Source organism: Solanum tuberosum, unplaced genomic scaffold (assembly GCF_000226075.1).
Source record: "Solanum tuberosum cultivar DM 1-3 516 R44 unplaced genomic scaffold, SolTub_3.0 scf00327, whole genome shotgun sequence".
NCBI classification, from domain to species: Eukaryota; Viridiplantae; Streptophyta; class Magnoliopsida; order Solanales; family Solanaceae; genus Solanum; species Solanum tuberosum.
Genome location: NW_006239249.1, coordinates 48,350 through 68,709, shown reverse-complemented (window position 1 = coordinate 68,709; position 20,360 = coordinate 48,350). Strand labels below are relative to the sequence as shown.

Genomic DNA, 20,360 nt, shown 5'->3' with positions numbered 1-20,360 from the left:
AAACGATGGTTCTACATTCTTTGATCATCATCTCGGACACATCCAATACAAACTAACTCATTCTTGCCCTAGAGTTGACAACCATAATTGGAGTATACTTGAAAATTTGAGTGAACTTCAATGAATACTCTTTCACACTCATGTTTTCTTGCCTCAAGTTAATGAATTCTTGCACCTTATCCTCCTTCATCTCAAGGGGGAAGAAACGATCAAGAAATGCCCCTTTGAACTTGTCTCAATCCAAAGGACACACATCAATAGCCCTTTCTTCCTTCTATTAGTCAAATCAAACTTGAGCAATCCTTTTCAATTGGTAAGCAGTCAAATCTGCATTTTCTATCATATTTATTCCCATGATGTCCACAATCTTATGGATTCCCTTGATGAGCTATTTTGGATCTTCATACCTTTTAGATCCATAGAATTTCAGAGGATTTATCCTCGTAAAGTCTCTTACCGTTGTTGCCTTACATGAGCTACAACTTCCCTATTGGCTTTAGTCGTCATTGCTTAAGACAATACTTGAAAAATAGCCCTACACTCGGGATGAGTGACTTGCTCAGCCAAAGGATCACATGTGCTCGAAGAACTTTGGGTTCCAAATAATCATTAGCATTCCTTCTCAACAAATCTTATTTTGGAGGCATATTCTAAAAAATCATTTAACAAGAGTTAGGAGGAAGACCTTTATAGAGTTCCAACTCTATTAGATGTATGTATATATATAGGAGAGGTGATAGCGCCTAGGTGTCAGCACCACAAAAATAGACTTTTTAAATAATTAAAAATGATTAATTACATGTAATAGGGTTAAATAATAAATTGCTATTTTATTTTTAAAATGATTTTAAAATAGTTTTTAATTTAAACGTGTGTGATTCCTTTTTTTTTTTTGTGAAAAAATATTTTCAACTATCTTTCCACAACCTCTTTATTTATAGCAAAACAAATTTATATAATAATAATAATAATAATCTATCTATATATAATAGGAGAAGTAAAAAGTGTCACATGTCAGCACCATAAAATTCAACAATTTAAAAATTCAAAAAATAATATAAAAATCTTTAAATCTGTATCTAAAATTAACCAAAAAGAAAAAAAAAAGTAACCAATTAAATAATTTCATGTTTTTTTTTTCTTCCTAAAACTAAAAATTGATTTCAGTTTTCTAATTTTAATTTTAAAATTTCCTGTTTTTAGATACAATTTTTAAAAATAATTAAAAAAGAAAACTGAATAAAAGGCAAATTGTACGAAGGACTCTATTTTTTTTGGGTGATTTAATAATAATAATAATATTAATAACAACAACAATAACAATAATAATTATCTTAACAATAATATAAAAAATTCAAACACTTTAATTATTTATTAATTGTTGATATTTATATATTACTTCTGACAAGTTAAGTTAATATTTGCGGTGTATGTGATATTTGGTTGGATTAAGGTATATACATTGAAATCTTAAAATAATTATATTGTTTAAATTATTGATTAGTTTATGTTGGTGTATTTCATACCAAAATAACAACCAAGTTGTTATACTATCTCAACAGTTAAAGTTATTTTGTATAGCAATATGATTATCGTTTTAATATAAATACATCACATTGTATACCAAAAACTAAACCAATCTTTTATACAAAATTAAATTGAAAACACCATTTGTTACATTTATGATTGTGTAGTGAATATATTTAGATATTTAGTTTTTTTTTTTTTTTTGGTAAATGTCTTGGTGTAGTACATGTACATCATTCATGTACACTATAATTAATGTGTAAATTTTTAAAACTTGTTTAATCAAATTTATTATACAAATAAAATAGTAATTCTTGCTTAGTTTGTGTTGTAAATGTGGGTGTATGTTCATTATATATCAGAGTGTACAACAAATTGTCACCATAATGTACACTTTTATTAAATTGTAGCTTTGCAATTTTTTTAAAATAATTTATATTATGATTTTACATATTGATATATTGATATATGTTTGAATGTTTCTAACTATTTATGAAACTGTGCCGCAGGAATGTATGTGAATATCAAGATTGCAGGGGTGATATATGATGCAACGATCAAATATGATCTATATATTTGAGTTGATAATCAAATGTGTTATGCTAAGAAAAAATTTGGTACATAATTGATTAAATTACAATGTTAGTCATTCTAATATTGAGACATATACAAAATATCAATTTTACAACGTATTGTAAATCATTTTAAATATATAGTCTATCATTATAATGGTATAATATATAGTGAACGTCAATGTTATACAATAATGTACACCATTGTGTGGGATCAAATTATATACTAATAAAATTGTCTTTAAAAAAATAAAATAAAACCAGATTGTATATCAATTAACACCATAATATAATTTTTTTCTTTTTTACAATATTAACTAAAAAGATTATATTATCGATATATGAATTAGTCTGCAGAAATAATTATTAGGGTATGCAAATGTTTTTTTATTATTTTACGTACATTGGTATTTCACGTGATGAAATATAAATTGGTATTTTTTTTTACAAAAGAATTGAAATCGAATTGGAGAGAGAGAAAAATTGCAAGAGTAATTGTATCAAATACGGAGTGTGTTTAATGGTAGGATTCTTATTAATTAGACAATAAATTCCCTCCTAAAAAATTAACACTAGAATTCAAAAAATCAACCAAAAAAAGAGAGAGCACATATATACCTTTAAAATACACTATTAAATAGTGCAGGGATAAAAGGTCCTCCATAAAGTTTGGTATCGTAACATCAATTTTGGCCAAAATTGAAGTATTTTCATACCTTTTTCCCTATTTATACATTGTCATATTTGTAATAAAAAACTTAATGTTGTAAATAAAAATGAATATGTTATTATAAAGTAATTTAAAGTCTTAAACACAATATCCTAGTAATTTTCTCTTCTTGGTACCTTGCTTTAATTTTAACTTATTTTGTTGAGCTTTAATTTTTTTCTCTGGAATTATGCATGTTTAATTTATTATATCTAGATTACACGTATAATGTACCGATTAAGTTTGTATAATTTTCCATTATAGAAAAATGATTTTACCACTACGTAGTATAGTTATTTTTCGTAGTTATAGAATTCCAAGTATATAAAGTGCGCAATCATTATCTATTGAGAATACTATCGAAATTCTAAATTTTGACTCTATCTCTTTGATTGTAATGGTAATAGAAAATGCACGTTATATTATTATAATTATTATCAAATTTAGACAATGAACTAAGCTTATATATTGATTTGTTTACATAAATATTATATTATAGCATATCAAGGTGCTAAGCCTTTTCATTCTCTCAACAATAGTATCTTATAATAAGTTAAATTTAAAATTATCATTAAATCAATATCTAGGATTACATTTATCAAGTAACCGCGCAACGCACGGTACGTATACTAGTAATAATAATAATAATAATAAAAAACTAAATTAATCTAAAATCTGAAAATAGAAATAAAAAACAAACATAAAAGAATGGCCTCAAAGAAATATTAAACCAACTTCCAAATTTACATGAACTTAAACAAAGATAAACAATTAATATCTCCTTTTTATTTTTGTTTAGTTAAATTATTATTATTATTATTATATGCATTTGTTTTGCAATCAATATGGAGGTTGTGGAAAGATAGTTAAAAATATTTTTCTACAAAAAAATGAATCACATACATTTAAATTTAAAAACTATTTTAAAAATAAAACAGTAATTTATTATTTAATCTTATTACATGTAATAAATACTTTTTAATTATTTAAAAAATTTATTTTTCGTGGTGCTGACACGTAACCTTCTATATTCTATATTATTACTCATCATCATCTCATCATTCTTAATAAGTGGTGGTTTCGTTGGAGCACCGGGGATAGTTCCGTCATTTTGCTCTAATCTGACCTATTAACAAGCTCCGCGTGCTTACGTATTGGGTTTCCACGTGGTTTCCTTTCCCTCTTGCCACTGTTGTTGCAAGTTTTTGCAAATAACTTTTTGCCCTTTTCGCTTCCTTGTTTGATTTACTGCTTCTTCCTCTTTGTTTTTTCCTTTTGAATTTGACATGGTTCCGAATAATATTTTGCTACATTTTCTGTATGCATGTATTACTGTTTACTCCTTTTGATCCAGTTGTAATAATTTCGGGTGAAGATTGATGAACCAAAGGTGTTCGATGATATGCCTGAAACAACTAAATCATTAAGTAAGATTCTTACTGCGGCTGCTGGATTTGCTTGCAACAACACAGGTTGCTATTTGTGAATTTCGACGAACAATAGGAAAACAAAAGGTGTTGCTTTCTTACCTAGCCTGCTTTCCTTTCTTGCTTTCATGATCCTTTCTTCAGTCTTCAGAGGTTCTCTTTCGCGAACAAACAAAAAGCTAGAGTTAATCTTTTCAATTATGCATTTTTGGCTTGAGATGTTTATGTTTCTGCATCGCCTGATTTTTCTTCTGTAAATTCTTCGTGCTGCAGAATCTTTTTTTATTTGCCTTTAATTCGATCATGTTGGATGACTTCTGTTCTTCCGAGTTAGTTCCTTTCTGCAAGAGCTTTAATTTATTGAGTTACTGATGACTTCTTTTCTTCCGAGTTAGTTCCTTTCTGCAAGAACTTTAATTTATTGAGTTGCTCAAGCAATTGACAAAACGTAGGAGCTGCAATATTAGAACCCTCAAAACTTCATATAAAGTATAAAAAATGCTAACCAACAAAAAATAGAAGGGGGAAAAAGGATCCTCTTCTGACACAGAAAACCCCAAATATGTATTCCATAATAGTATTGAGGTGTGGGATAAAGAAACTACCTATTTCCAACTTGAGTTCTTCATTGTATTTCAGTAACAGTTTGCTTGGAGGTTTACGTTTGTAACAATATAGTGACAAGTTTGTACTCTATAGGTAAGACATATAGTTCCTGGTTTTACCGGTTATACTTACTTCAACTTAAAATTACATAGTAGGTACGTGTAGTAATGAAAAGAAGTTCAGTGTGGAGTTGACGAAGTTTTTCTCTTTATAGGTTGTTATTTTAGGTGACGATAAACTACTCTCTGGTTCTCTCTACTTTCTACTTTATTGTCACTTTTATTGGTCTATTAGGACTCTGAGTCTCAGACAGTAATGTTAATTTGATATGTAAAAAAAAGATAGTGAGAATATATTAAGGGGTGTTGTAGTACCATGCTTGTAGTTGTTCGCATTGTGGAAAAGGCGGATCAATCAGTATTGTTGTGTTGAATTTTGTCGTCAACGATACACCTACGTTAACTACATTAGATATTAATAAGTTTGAAGTCGGAGAGGAATTATCATTCAAAATAAGTATATTAAGACTAATAAGTCATTACTGAACTTAATCAACTATTAGTTGATCCAAACATGCATTGACAGGACCATATTAGGCAAAATCAGCATCACAAACAAAGAGTATGTTCCATTAGCAAGGGTCAAGGGAAGTAAATAGCGTTCTATAGATCTAAAAGGAGGAGGATAGAGGGAGAACAAATTGTTCGCGGGTGAAACTTGCGAAAAAGCTTTGACGAATGATATGTACATAGTGATAATTCAAGTAGGAGAAGAAAAGAAGAACAACCAAATGTTCACGTATGAATCTCGCGAAAAAGTAATAGTTCAACTGTGTTTAATTATACCGAAGTTCTGCTCTTAGTAGGTTGTTATTTCAGGTGACGATATCATTCTGAGTTAGTTTTTTCTCACTGTAATTGTAATCAATAAACAACCCTTTAGTTCTCTCTATTTTCTTCTTCGCTGTCACTCTTATTGGTCTATTAGGACTCTTGATTCTCAAACATTAAGTATGATTTGTCCAGTGGTATCCAGTAGAACATAAAAGCATTAGTATTTCTCTTATAATACATAGATGGTAATAGTATGGGTAGCAAAAGAAAAAGAGAACTTCAGAACAACCAATTGTTCACGTGTTAAACTAGCGAAAGAGTTATTAAAAGTGATACATAGATGTTGATAGTTGAAACTAGCGAAAAATTTATATGAACAACCAAATGTCCACGCGTGACTCACGAAAAAGTAATAGTTCAATTGTGTTTGCTTCCATTATCTCTTCAATTTACTTGTCAAATGTGGATCTGATAATCTAGGAACTTACGGACTTGAATTGTATGTAATTAGAGTAGAAAAAATTGAAGCTGTAATATTGACTTTGTTGACTGAATCATCTATTCCTCACTGTTTTGTTTTTCGGGGTTTCTTGCTTTGCTGTGTTAGTGTTTTGCTCTATAAATAGAAATTGTCCTTTTTCCTGGATACCAATTTTATATGCCACAATGTTTGCTTGACCTAGATTATTACGTTGTGATTGGTCCCTAGCAGCTGTCTATCTATGTCTATGTATGCTGAAAAGGAAGTTTCAAGTTGTAACCTCCAGTTTATGTGACTTCTATGTTGTTGGAAGTTCATTAAAAAAAGGCCTGCTCAATACATGAGTGCAACATAATTCAACAAGAAAGGAGAGTTTTTTTAAAATTTGCAGCACACGTTAAAGTGGCCAACCAGAAAGAACAACAAGCTCTTCTTCGTTAAAACCTTGTCTACTGAAGAGACAACTAGGTTGGGGAATCATCATAGGCTGTAAGATGTTAACCTAATGTGTCAACATATATATTTGTGTGTGCCATGAATCTATTATTTGAACTTTTACCTTTTTGCTATTTCCGTTGACCTGCCATTTGACTTTTCTGCTAATTAGAGTAATTTTAGAAATAAAATCTTCGTTTAAATTTTAGTTCTGACTGATATAATGGATGGTTACTTCACCTTCTGTAGGATTTTGGAGCTCACATTTCTCCAGCTAAGGAAACAAAGGCTATTCTCTTCACTGACAAACGTAAGTTCCTCCATTTCTGTGTTCTACATATTGGCTTATATTAATATACTGTGTTGTTCTTTATTTTACCTAAGTTCCTCCATTTTTCTACATATTTACTTATATTAATATACTGTTATGGTCTTTGCACAGTTTCTACCATGATACAAAGGTCAACAAACTTTTCCATATAATCACCTTCTCAGGGACAGCTAAACTCTTGACCTTTTTTGGCAGATAACGACACCAGACCACTTTTGTTGATTCATTTCAAAATCCAACTTCAACAGCCCTACGTGCAACTGTAACATTAACATCTGTTTTTTCTCTTTCACAGCAAGCTTTTTGTATAACCTTGCACAAAAGTTATGTAATATATTTAAAACATAACGATGCCTTCTTTATTTTCACGTCGATATCAAACTGGCACGGGCACTCACCCCCTAGTCTTCTTCTTTTTTTTTGCTTACTCCACCCCCTAGTCGTCGTCATCATCATCATCATCATCATCATATTTAGAAATGGGAGTTTGATGTACCAACACAGCTTTAACAAGTTGTACCAAAAGCTGTGGATGGTACCTTATACATGGGCCTTCATCTTTTCCCTGTTGACACGTGTATTGTTATTTAGTTTGTAAGCAAATCACGTGCACTCCTGAACACAGCCACAAAAATTGTACTATGTGCTGGGATATTTTAGTCATTGAATAAAAGTTTTAATATTCCAGCCAAGTAGTATGTATGTGTCCCTGTTTTCTCTACTCTTTTCCTATTTAATTTACGAAATCAAAATCAACCTCTTCCTCCAAAACTCTTCATCAAGTATTTATCTTTATTTGCTCCTGTTTGGCTTGGGATTTGATTTATCTATTTTTTTTGTCGATTTCTTTTTCAGAGGTTTCAATTTTGGTTCGAATTTTTCTCCCTGATCACTAATGGGTAGGTAGTATTGCTTTGACGATTTTGCCTCTTCTCTCCCAAAACAATTCAATGGCTGAAATTTTATGTTTTCGCGTCACTACTAATTTAGTAACTTTAGAAGATATGAATTCTGTAATGATTATTCTACAATTAGTTGTGTCTACTCATGCATGTTTTGTTTTGAATATTTGGTGTCAAATTTCTTGATTCCTAAAAGGACGTTTTTGGAGAGGTCAGCGAGGTTTTGGAGATCAGAGAAGATTGCAGTGGGTATTGTTCTAGGGTTTTTTGGTGTTCTCTTTCGTTCTCCATCATTGTTGGCCTTCGGATTTTTTTAAACTGATTTTGTATATGCATGTACTCATTCACTATTTTGTGTCAATTGCATAGTCCTTACTAAGAAGAATCGAACATGCTCTCTGAGTAAAATTTTCACAAGTTAGTAATGGATTCATGTTGTGTCAATTATTTTGATTGCCTTTCGATTAATTTGTAATCTAAATTATAGTTGGCTTTGCCCGTTTTAGTAAGGTAATTTATTCTAATTTCAAAGATTTAAGTTTACAGGGAAAAAAATATTGAGCTTGTAGTAGGGGAAACAAAGCTGATGAAACTCGAGGTGTGAAAGTGTCACTCAACACCATCGGTAAGTTAATGAAATTCTATGTTCCGCAATAGGAGAGAACATGTAATACGTTTATATTTATCAAGCTTCTTCTCGAGTATTTTATGCTATGATAAGTTCTTTTTTCCTTGTAGAAAACAAAAAGAAAATATTTGCTTATTGTTTCATTCTTGACCTTTAATATGATATCTAGAGTTCTTCATTTTCATTTCCATTATTACCGTAATGACAACAATAAAATTGTAGCTTAGACTTTTGTTGCTAGACTATTTACATGATTGAATAATTCAATATATAGCCCAAAATGGAGGACAAAAAAAGGGAAGGGAAATGGCACTTCATGACAGTCTATTGATGTTGAAATTTTCTCAGTTTCTTATTTTTTTTTTATATATAAAGTCCTTTGGTTTACATTTCATTGTTGAATATTTATTTATTCTGCCAATTGCTCCAACAGACCTCAAGCAGCATGTTGATCTTCATCAGTTAATGCTTCCCTATCTCGAAAATTGTATCTATATTTCGGAGAAGTAGTGGTAAGGCCTGTGCACACTCTACCTTCTTCAGATTCCACTTTGTGAGATTTCACTAGGTATGTTGTTGTTGTTGTTGGTCACTTCATCACTTTTCTCTATTACTTCCAGTTCTTTTATGCATCTACATATGGGATGTATCATCTTACGCTCTCCATATGATGTAGTTCATTTCCTTTGTTACCACAACACCATCAAGTCTTCTGTCAAGGAAATAAGGTGGCAAATAAATTACATAAGCCAACGTCGGAATGTCACTGAATTGAGTAGTATAGGCAAATAGCAACCTATGAGACGACGCAACCTAATAACAAACACGGTTGGTCAACTATAAAGTTTCAGGTTAGGTAGTATACACTGAACATCTTACTTTATTATTTTCTCACCCTGTTAAATTGTAATCTTTATCCATTATACCTCAACATTTTGATTAATTAGATCGAAGCATATTAGTTCATGTGAGATGTTTGATTATTATGTTTGAATAAGGTTAATATGTTGATATTCAAACATATTAAGTTATTTGAGATGTTATTCTGTTTGTGCATTTCAAGTTCACTTTTTCCGACTTAATTTTGAATTTTTTTGAGTATTTGGTGTAAATATGAGATTCATATGAAAGGTATTCTCTTCTACTGTATGAAAGACTCTAAGACCCGATGAGTCATCTGCTTCTTCAGTTTAGTAGAAATTCTTTCATGCTATTGCATGAAACATTTGCCTGGTCTCTTATTGCTATCTGAACTAGCTTGAAAAGTATGGTTGCTCTCTTCTTTTCTGTTGATCCTTATCGAGAATTTCCTCCTTTTTCCACTCTGCCCTGAAGATTACCTATATAGGCTTCACAACCATCCCTGCTTGCATTTTTATAAAAAGATCAATAGTGGTTGTCAAGCATCTCCCCAATACATTTGTATTACCCACCAAACAAGAAAATATTTCTAACATATTTATTATATTTGGTTTCCAATTGTCTTTGGCAAGGCCAACAAGTTAAATTAATTGATGATTCCTCTGTGGTTCAGCTTGATTCTCTTATCTGAACCTTGAGTGAGATTTAATAACAATTTTCCAATTGTCGACTTTCATATATGTTTCTTATATTCTTCTTTGTCCTGCTTCATGTTTTCCAATTGCAGGGAGAATTCTGATTTTTGTTACTCTAGGTTGAAACTTAGTGTTCTTGAATCTCACAAATTTAATAGGTATAGCATATTAGTCATATGAATTGAAGCTAACATAATTATTGGTTACTCTTTAGGATGATGATAATCCTTCTTTGTCAAATGCTTACATGGCGTCCAAAAATTTTCAAATTCTGAATTTTATAGTTATTCTACCATCTATTATTGCGAGAGATGGGACTTGAGGATCACTGCATTAAACATGAGAAGTGGCTGACATGTTTGAGCCAGGTGTGGCACCAAATGCTATAACAAGGATGTCACTAACATTGAAGAGTTCTCTTACTATTTTGGAGCTATTAATGCAAGGTAAACAAATGGATAGGAAACGTGGCAGAAGGCTGAAATTAGATATGTTACATGTAAATTTCTTTTTTTCCAGATTAAGGACAATTATGTAATTTTCTTTTTCCAATTTCTATTTTTGCTTGCCGCATGTTTCCAAAGATCCACACAGTGGATCTAAAAACTTCCACATCTTTTATTCTCAAAATCCTACTTTTATGTTCCATGAAGAACAACAGCTTCATTTCATCCCAATTTTAGAAAGGTTTGCTCCTTACAACAACAAGGAAAGGGTACATCTCATTTCCCGTGTTTTCTCTTCATGGATATTGTGGGTTTTCTTTTCAATCTCAATTGTTGCTTCTTAGATTTGCTAAACTTTCTTACTGGTGGTGCGTTTTTGGCTTGATTTGCTGGGTTTATGTGTTATTCAATGTTTTCTTTTCTATCCTAAATTACCACCTTCTACTTGGAGTCAATTTTTATTTATTTTGTTTTTTAATTTATGTGTGAACGTCACTTGCTGGATTTGCACGCGAGCTGCTATTTGTTGGGAGTTTCGACGAACAATAGGAAAACAAAAGGTGCTGCTTTCTTTTCTAGCCTATTTTGCTTTCTTTCATGATTTTTCCCTCTAATATTAAAACAGCTGGAAAACATTTGGTTGCCATGTACTTAGTTTACTGCCTTCAATTGTTCTAATCTATTGGTCTTATTTCTCCTCTTTAATTTGTTATATATTTAAAAAAAATACTTCAACGGTGCTATAAACTACAATAATTTAACAATTTAAAATAGAACATAAGTATGTATGTCAGTACATCTTATTTGTTTCTTCTCGCATATGTTACTTGTAATTTACTTTCCTTCTCTACCTATTGGTTAAATTTTACTTTCTCTTATTTATGTGATCTGTGGATGTTTTCATATGCATAATAAATCTTTACAGCAATAACATCAATTTCCCAAAACAAATAGATAAGTATTGGAAAAGAAAATGATCAATATGCTATAGCTGAGAACAAAGAGCTTTTGCAAGTCTTTATTTTTGTCTTTTAAATGAGTTGATCTTTAATTTAAGTCAATAGCTAAAAGAACTTATACCTACATAAAATAAGTTAGTTTGTTGGATCTGGATCAATTTGTTGTCATTTAAGTGCAATTTGAACTGAGACAGACAGATCATTGTTCCCTAACTCTAAAGCTTTCAAGTAAGAACACTCCCCTATGCTTGCAGAGATACTTCCTGTTAGCTTATTGTCTGATAGATTAATGACTTCAAGAAGAGTTACCTTTAGTATTTCTAATTCATAAACAAAACTTCTAATCTTTGTTTTTAACTGTAGTAGTGTAAGTTTGGTTGCACTTTCATGACTATACCATCTTACTTTTCGTGGCCTACTATGAGATCATGTATCGCAAGGTGAAAGAAATTTAGACTCACATTTACTTTTAGTATTTTTTAATTCAAACACAAGACTTCCAACATTTAGCTTTAACTTGAGTAACTGTTTTGTTAGCTTTAACTAGAGTAATTGTTTCATGCATGTGTAAAGCACAATGCAGTTTCAAGATTCAATACTCTAAATCAAGAAATAGAAAGCTGGTAAAGATTAGCTTAAATGTTCATTCTACATCTATGAATGCTCTACGATATGCTATCCTAAGTTCTATGTTCTATCAATTGGCTTAAAATTGTATATATGTCTCGTGATATATGATAAAAGAGAGAACACTAACATAGACTTGAGCACTTAGCATCTGACTGTACCAAGTGAGGTTAATTACATGAAGGGGGTCTACTTGAAATATTTTTTTAACTGGCAAGAAGAAGACACCTTTCTTAATTCTCATATTTACTTGTGTGACATTGTTACTCCCAGGAAATACTCGAAAACTGTAGTCAATAGATGGTGCTTCTATATCAGCAAGTATTTTCTTTTTAAACATTTTTTAATGATAATTTTAGTAGCTCTAAGTCCAATAAATCAAATATAAGTCTTATACAATGTCTAAGTGGAAATACTAGAAAGGTAGCAACTATGTCCTCGAATATATGAGTACATACCAAGCTTCTTGAGCAGAGTCAATATCCCAAGCTTCCTCAAAAGATCTCTTCACTTTCCACCACCAACACTTGTAACAATAGAGAAAATATGGAATTAGTACAATAATTACTAAGTATGATGACCATGCAAGAAAACATGCACAACGGACATTTACAAGAAATGTTTGCTTTTAAGACCTTTGTATTGCGCACATTGGTTTAATTTGTCATCATTTATTTTTTCTCATTTCAGGTATAAGAATGACCCAGTTGCCCTAGAAAAATTTATGTGAAGCAAGATGTTTTGTTATTAGTGGACTGAAGTCTTTGGCATTAATGAAATGGTGAAGCATTGTTCACCAGTGTAGTGTGCACTGCAGACAATGTGGAGGTGACTTTTTGAGAAGGACATGTATTAGGTCTTAACCATAGAACACCCTTTCCTTTTGACATTCTGGTCTACCTTGTGTCATACATAGACCCAGTGTAGTTTTTGTTCACTATGCACCGTCTTTTGGTTATTCCCATATATGTATTTCTGTTCAGTATGGATAGAACGTTGCAGTAGATAAACTCACTACATTTCTTCTTTTGGTCTCTTGTGTTTGGTGTTCAAAAAGAACCTATAAACATTACTATCTAGACAGAATATTACTGAAGTGTCTAAAGTTATCAGGGCAGGTTTAACTAAAAGACAACTGAATAGAGATGTCAACTTAATTTGAAAACATGACTAATTCAAACGCGAAGTCAAGCTCTACCTTATGAGTAAAATGGTTATGGCATGAGGGCTGAAAAATTGCATATCATCGTTTCAAAATTAAGAATAATATGATACATTGAACTTATGATATCACATTAGTATCCAAGACAATAACATGTCAAAGAAATAAGGGAAATCTGCAGAGTTACTTTTAATAATCATGTTACGTGCCATTACCATCTAGTATATATATATATATATATATATATATATACTAGATGGGCAAGGCCCGTGCTAACATCTATATTTTCGATCCGTTATCAGTTTAAAGATGTTTTGCATAGTTATATAGTGGTGAAGGATAAGTTGTAAAAATTAGAAGAATGAAAATGCAACACATGGAGAAAACATAAAAGTTAAAATTGCATAGCTCGTATATCTTAATATATTGACACGCTAGCAAATTCTATATATAAGTAAATTGCTTGATGTGTACTTCAGTTTACACCTTAGTTTCACAAATTCTTCACTTTTCATCCGTGTCGGATTTTTCAAAAATACACTACTTTTGATAAATCTGAAACAAATTCCTAGGACATTTTTGAAGAATTCAAACAACATAGGTTTACACTAAAGAAAACCTTTTTAGGCATACATAGATAGACAGAATCCATCCAAGATCTCTGAAGCTCCATCGTTGATCATTTTCTGTTTCCTCAGAACATAAATATCCATCTCAGTAATATAAAGCTTTCGAGGTCCAACGGAGCTAGAAAAGAGACGCATGACAATGACAACTCCACATAGTGTCATAATCCTCTTGGTCAAGCATTTTACAAAAGCAACATATTTTACTATAACCTGCATAATAAGTAAGATGAGCCTTTCAAATTATGTTTCTCTCATATATATATATAAGAAGATCTAACCTTTAAGCAAATGTATAGACCTCAAAGGTTGTTCTATTACCATTTATAGATTAGCTCAGAGCTATTTATTCCACATACTTTCAATCATCTGAAATGAAAAGGTTAAGACTTCAGCATATCAAGCAATTAAATTTCCTTCTTGGAAGAAAGAAATTTATGAAACCCCGAGGCAAAATCATGAGAATCATATAATTGAACTTGATAGTCAAATATCACTGAGAAAATTCATTAAAAATAATTATCTTATGTATCAACATGGGTGGAGCATATCTTTTTTTTTTTTTAAACTGGTAAGGTTGAATTCTTAATGATGGCTACCTCCAAAAAGGGATAATTACAGATTTCCTATCAAATCTATAATCTGATCTATATCATCTATACAAAGCTGTTTACACCAAAAAAAGTAGAGATACTATACAATTCCATTTAACATTGTGGATGGAATTGGATTTAAATGAAAGTGGAACATATCACTTTCATTTATGTGTGAAGTAGTCGTAACCATCAACAATAACTTCTATAAACATCTTTGATAGTACAATACTTTTTAACTACAATATGAAAAAGATATAAATATATCACTTGGACAAAATACTCAAAATCATTGATATTGTTTGTACAGTTTCTAATTCATCACAAGAACATTAAAGTCATCAAACTTCTTTATTATTTTGAAAACAATATAAGGAAAAGTTTTGAAATACCATCCCGAAGAAGGTAAACACCAATCAACTAAAAGAAAATGAAATTAAGAAGAAAGTTAAAAATAAATATTAGTGAGTATTATAGAAGAGAAACAGTGCATGCATAATGTTCATAATTGTTTCTTGCAGTTTTTGACAAAAGATGACAGTACCTGTAGAAGCATGAAGTAATTCCATTAGATGTGCTTAAGCTCAACATCCTCTGCGCGTGAGTCAAATATCAACACCTCTGTTAAGAGTATACCTAGAAAGCGCTTCTCTGGAAAAGATAATTGCAGAAGGTGATGAAAATCAAGAATTAATTAGTCAAATACTTTTTTGTTTGTCATCCACACATCAAAGCAATGAACATAGCAATTGCTTTGGCAATTACCACGAAAAAACTGCAAATTAAAATTAGAGGGCAGAGATCATAGATAGAAAGAAATAAAAAGGAAATGGACTTGAAGTAGAATTGCTTATTTTGTGTTATTCTTTAGTATAAATTATACGAACCGCATATTATAAGTACTAAATAACATCCTATCCCTTCTAGTTTTCTATTTACCAAAAATCCCTTAAAAATGATGTTTGCAGGATACATAACATTGTGCACGGGATACATTAGGTTTGATACATTCCACATAGCGGGATACATAGCGTTGTGCACGGGATACGTTAGGTTTGATACATTCCACATAGCGGGATACATAGCGTTGTGCACGGGATACATAGCGTTTGATACATTTCACATAGCGGGGATACATAGCGTTGTGCACATGATACATAGGTAAAATAAGGGATTTTTGAAATTTTTGAAATTAGGGATAAATGGATATTAAGGTAAGTAAAGAAGTGTAGTTAAGTAATTTGTCCTATTCTTTATATTGACAGTTATTACTTATATTTAACAATTGGTTACATATTTAACTCCCCAGTACTATTAGGTTCTAAGCTGTCATATGCAAAGTTACTATCCGATTTTCTAGGTTTTTTCTTTTTCGTTAACCGTCAATCAAGTCAATTAATACTTACTTCTTTTGAATTGTAAATATTGTACACCATTTAAAGCCATTTGAAATAGAATCAGATAGTAGATCGAGGAAATCAATTCCAGATTAACTTCACAATAGATCCACTTCATCTATCCCAAATTAGCTAATGGAGATATTAACTCTTAACAAGTAACGCGTAAACCATGTCAAACCAAGACCAATCAATATCCGAACGGAACAGATTCGAACTTCTCCTAGGATAGTTTCCGGTGCGAAATGAAATTCATAGGATATATGAGTAATTCAAAGGAGAAATAGAAATATTTGATAGGATTCGATTCATTTTAGTAATGAACAAAACTAATAGGATTGATCATGTAACAGAAAAGCTTGAAATTAAAGACAAAAAGCACATCAAGTAGAAAATATTCAATTTGTGAATTTTCATCTTTCAATGGAAGTCTACAACTACTTAGATTCAACAAAAGAAAAAATGACTACCTTGTAATCAAGCAGACCAGCTAGAAAGTACTACGATAAGATATTTCAGAAAGCACTATCATAAAACATTTTAGGGCATCAATGAAACAATCCAACATATATAAAATTGAGTAAGAGATGAGCATACCAACGGACAAATAAATAACGACAAAACATCTTCCAAGTGACTTTGATTTATAATTGGTACGATCTGTCATGTATGTAATGTCAAGTTTAAGATCTTAGAGCTAACGGAGGCCTGCGCCATAACATATAGTTTTGTTGACATTACATTACAGCTTTACATGTCTTCTATTTTTTAAGTCGACATAATTACATCCTTCTTTACTTAATATTATAACTTCTTAGCGCCTCGATTATAGTAATGTCTATTGTACATCTTCTTCTTCAAGAATACTCTATTTGTGAACATTTCTAAATATGCAAAATGATACTTCAGGGAACAGAGGATCATTTTTATTTATGTACAACTTGCTAGCTCTTTGTGTACTATCCCTGCTTTACATCTTAATATTATAACTTCTTAGTGCCTCGATTATAGTAATGTCTATAGTACATCTTCTTCGTCAAGAATACTATATTTGTGAACATTTCTAAATATGCAAAATGAAACTTCAGGGAACAGAGGATCATTTTTATTTATTACAACTTGCTAGCTCTCTGTGTACTTTGTTTTTCACATAAAATGAAATGTACTACAATAGAAATCCATATAAGAAAAACTAACTACTATTAGCTTTAACAGGAGCTTAGTAACACAGAATAACATGTGTGCTGTAATAATAATAAACATGCTCATTTGTTCTAATTCCATATGCAAATGGATATTGGAATTCACATAGCAAGGAAAAAAAGAAAATCACTTATCTAGATGACAAACCTCACCAAGCATAACACACTACATAGAGGCATTTGGAATCGTAGCCTCTATTATTTCTCACGATCATACTAAGATGTAATGTCAAATCCGAATAGTTGTAAAAGTATCTACTAAGATCAACCAACATCATGTGGTTAAAGTAATAGTTGTTTCAGGTAAACTAACACATAGTACATATTAATTTACTTGTAAATCTGGAACGTTGAGGCAACAAAAGAGCTGGAGTAACCAACATACCATCTTTGCTAATTTATTCTCCCTACTCCCTAGTTCCTTAACTACCAAGTGAGATTGTTCCATTCATTCGGGAACCCAAGAAAATGTTCTTTTTCAATAATCGAATATCTCCAAAAAGGAAGATATTTTCTATTATGGAACAACATAAGAACAGTCAAGATTGTGAGGGAAAAAAAACAAAACTCAACTGTAGGTAGTTAAGAAGACTCGCCTTTTTTTCAGCCCTGCGCTTGAATATTCGAATACAATTGCTACTTCCATTTCCTCCATAAGTAGCAACTTTCTCAAATTCCTCCAGCAAATCTTGGTCTCTTCATCAAAACAATCTTGGCTATCCGTATCCAGATCATGAGACTCTTTAGGAAGAGTCAAATGGAAAGCTCCATCCAATAAGGACCACTTGAGGTTGGTTAACCCCTGACTATTTAGATGAAAGAACAATACTTTTCAATTGTGATAAGAATGAAAGTGTGTAGCATTTATAATAAATCACGTATGTTATGGGCAAGGCACAATGAGAAATTGAAAAAGAACAGATAAAGAATTCCAACGAAAAAGAACAAATAAAGAATTCCAACCCATCCGTATTTCAATATATTGATGCAACTAATGACCCCGTAATATTCCCAACAGAAGTGTGAGCATTCTAAATACCCATTATAAGTAACCTCTTCTTTGCAAAACTAATTCCCAATCATTGCAACTACTGCAGGACATCCAGAGGATTGGAATAATCCAGCAACCATTTGGATAGTCAGATAGTGCTAGAAACTATGGATGTTTGTCCAATATCCAAGTCCAAAAAGAGTTGTGAATAAATTTGTGCTCAATGTTTCCACTGTAGAAAAACTATTGAATCCATCTTATAGCCTACGTGCCCTGAGATATTTAGGACCAACCCCACAGGATTAGGATCAACTATCAAGTGCTTGTTTCACGATAGTCGATACTTGTGGTTTTCCAATTAGCATGCCCACAGATTCCAAGTTTTCTTATCACAATTCAACTCTAACTCAGTTGTACTTCATACATAATGATTTAGCATGCCCACAGATTCCAAGTTTTCTTATCACAATTTAACTCTAACTCAGTTGTACTTCATACATAATGATCCTAATAAGAAGATTGTTATAAGCTAAATCGATAGATTGGGGGATCGATTCATACTTCATACTGGCAACCTCGTATTCTTCCATCTTCTGTGGCGCAGCCAGAATTTCAAAAATATGACACATCAAATTAGCGCAAGGTTCACAACTATACACCTTATATTTTGTTGATAAATATGTATTTGTTGTAGTGGCTAGAAACACTACAACAAATTTCGTGATTATTTATAACGGTTGGCTAAGCAATCTCTAGATAAACAATCACGAAATTTGTTAATGATTTTTGATTGTCCAACAATTTCTTAGTCAATCGTGATAAATGTCGGAAAACACAGTTGTTTAAACAAGTGAAACATTTTCTCCTCTTTGTTATGATAACAAACTTTTGCAAAGCCACTGCATTCTTTAGTAGAAATCTCAAAGGTTTGAAAAGCTTACAAAACTCTGCTTCAGACCACGCCTTCAACCGTGTCATTAGGCAGCCGACAATTTTAACATTCTTGGGATTGGAAAACAGTATTTGAAATCCAACTCGGCAAATTGATGTGATCTACTTTGGCGAAATATCTTAGCTCAAGCTGGCAGACGCGACCTCTGCAAATCATTGTCCAATTATTAGCTCAGTTGCATAGCTCAACTTTTGAAGATAGTCCAAAATAAGGTTTCTGATAACTTAGAAGGGAGATCTTGAAGTCATAAACTATATGTATAGTTGACAGAGCATAAAAAAAAATCTCAATCTTTTGTAGTAAACTTTCACCACCTCCATACAACAACAAGTACAAGAGTATATTATGTAGTATTAAATAAGTTGCTTGTAAAGTTTTAAAATATTATAAAGTCAAGATCCAACATTAAGCATGTTGAATTCTTTACACACCCATGAATATAAAAATCATGTATCACCTCTATGCAACCATAAGAAATGTAAAAGAGAAAGAGGAGTTAGGATAACAATATTGTACCTATATCTTAATACATGAATCATCTATGTTCAATTAAGGAGAACTAATCAGCCTGGTGATATAGTATGCTTATGCTATTATTAGGTTCTTAAAAGAACAATAAGATTTATTATATTTGGAAAGTATGAAAAGAACTGAAATATTTATTGAGTTGATTGACCCTACTTTTTGTCTCTTAGGTTTTTTTTCTTTAAATCTTCCATTCAATTCTTTGTACTGAATTTTGAGAGAGTAGAAAAGGAATGCTAGAGAAATTGGGATTTGGGAGTGGTGGAAGGCATAAGGAGAGACGAAGAATAATCGAGAACCAGAAATCCAGTATACTTATGCACATGCTAACAGTACTACAAGTTTTGAGAAACCCCGTCAAATTAGTGCACTTATACTATTATTGTTTTATTATAAGAACATCAAGTGCATCTAGTATAATCACTCTCAAACTTATGCATAAATCGCTTGCTACTTCATGGAGAAGCTTGGAGTCGAAAACATTGAGAACTTGACCACCAGTATATCCTTTTCCCGAGATGAACCTTGCACCATACCAGATAGCCAAAGCATAGCTGGAATACATAATAGCAAAATGTGATCAAAGACCTAATCCACTTTCCAGCCTTTCATTTGAATCTGAATGGTGATCTTTAATTAGGGACTCATTATAGTTAGCCACAACTTGCTTCTCACCTGTAAAAGATGCAGCCCGAGGAGGAAACAAGATACATATCATTTACTAGTGGTTATTTTCTGAAAAGAGAGTGAAACAAAGATTGTTTTACTCCAAATATAAATTTCATCAGAGCATGGGCATCACAATAATTTTAAACATATGACATGAGCCAATTATTTGTTCAACCACCATTGCTACCTTGGCATAAGCATCTT

General features: G+C 31.6%; 1 long non-coding RNA gene across 7 annotated transcripts; it reads left to right on the top strand.

Annotated features, from left to right (window-relative positions):
- The first annotated feature begins 3,910 nt into the window (after positions 1-3,910).
- LOC102593854 (uncharacterized) lies at positions 3,911-13,068 on the top strand. 7 transcript variants are annotated; one of them, XR_001475176.1, is made up of 6 exons: positions 3,911-4,322; positions 6,840-6,900; positions 7,777-7,820; positions 8,370-8,448; positions 8,885-11,013; positions 12,730-13,068. It is a non-coding gene; the product is annotated as an uncharacterized lncRNA (long non-coding RNA). The 7 variants fall into 7 exon arrangements; XR_001475179.1 differs by lacking the exon at positions 7,777-7,820 and having other exon boundaries at positions 3,912-4,322; positions 8,885-8,963; positions 9,072-11,013; XR_368359.2 differs by lacking the exon at positions 7,777-7,820 and having other exon boundaries at positions 3,913-4,322; positions 8,885-9,019; positions 9,128-11,013.
- The last annotated feature ends 7,292 nt before the right edge of the window (positions 13,069-20,360 follow it).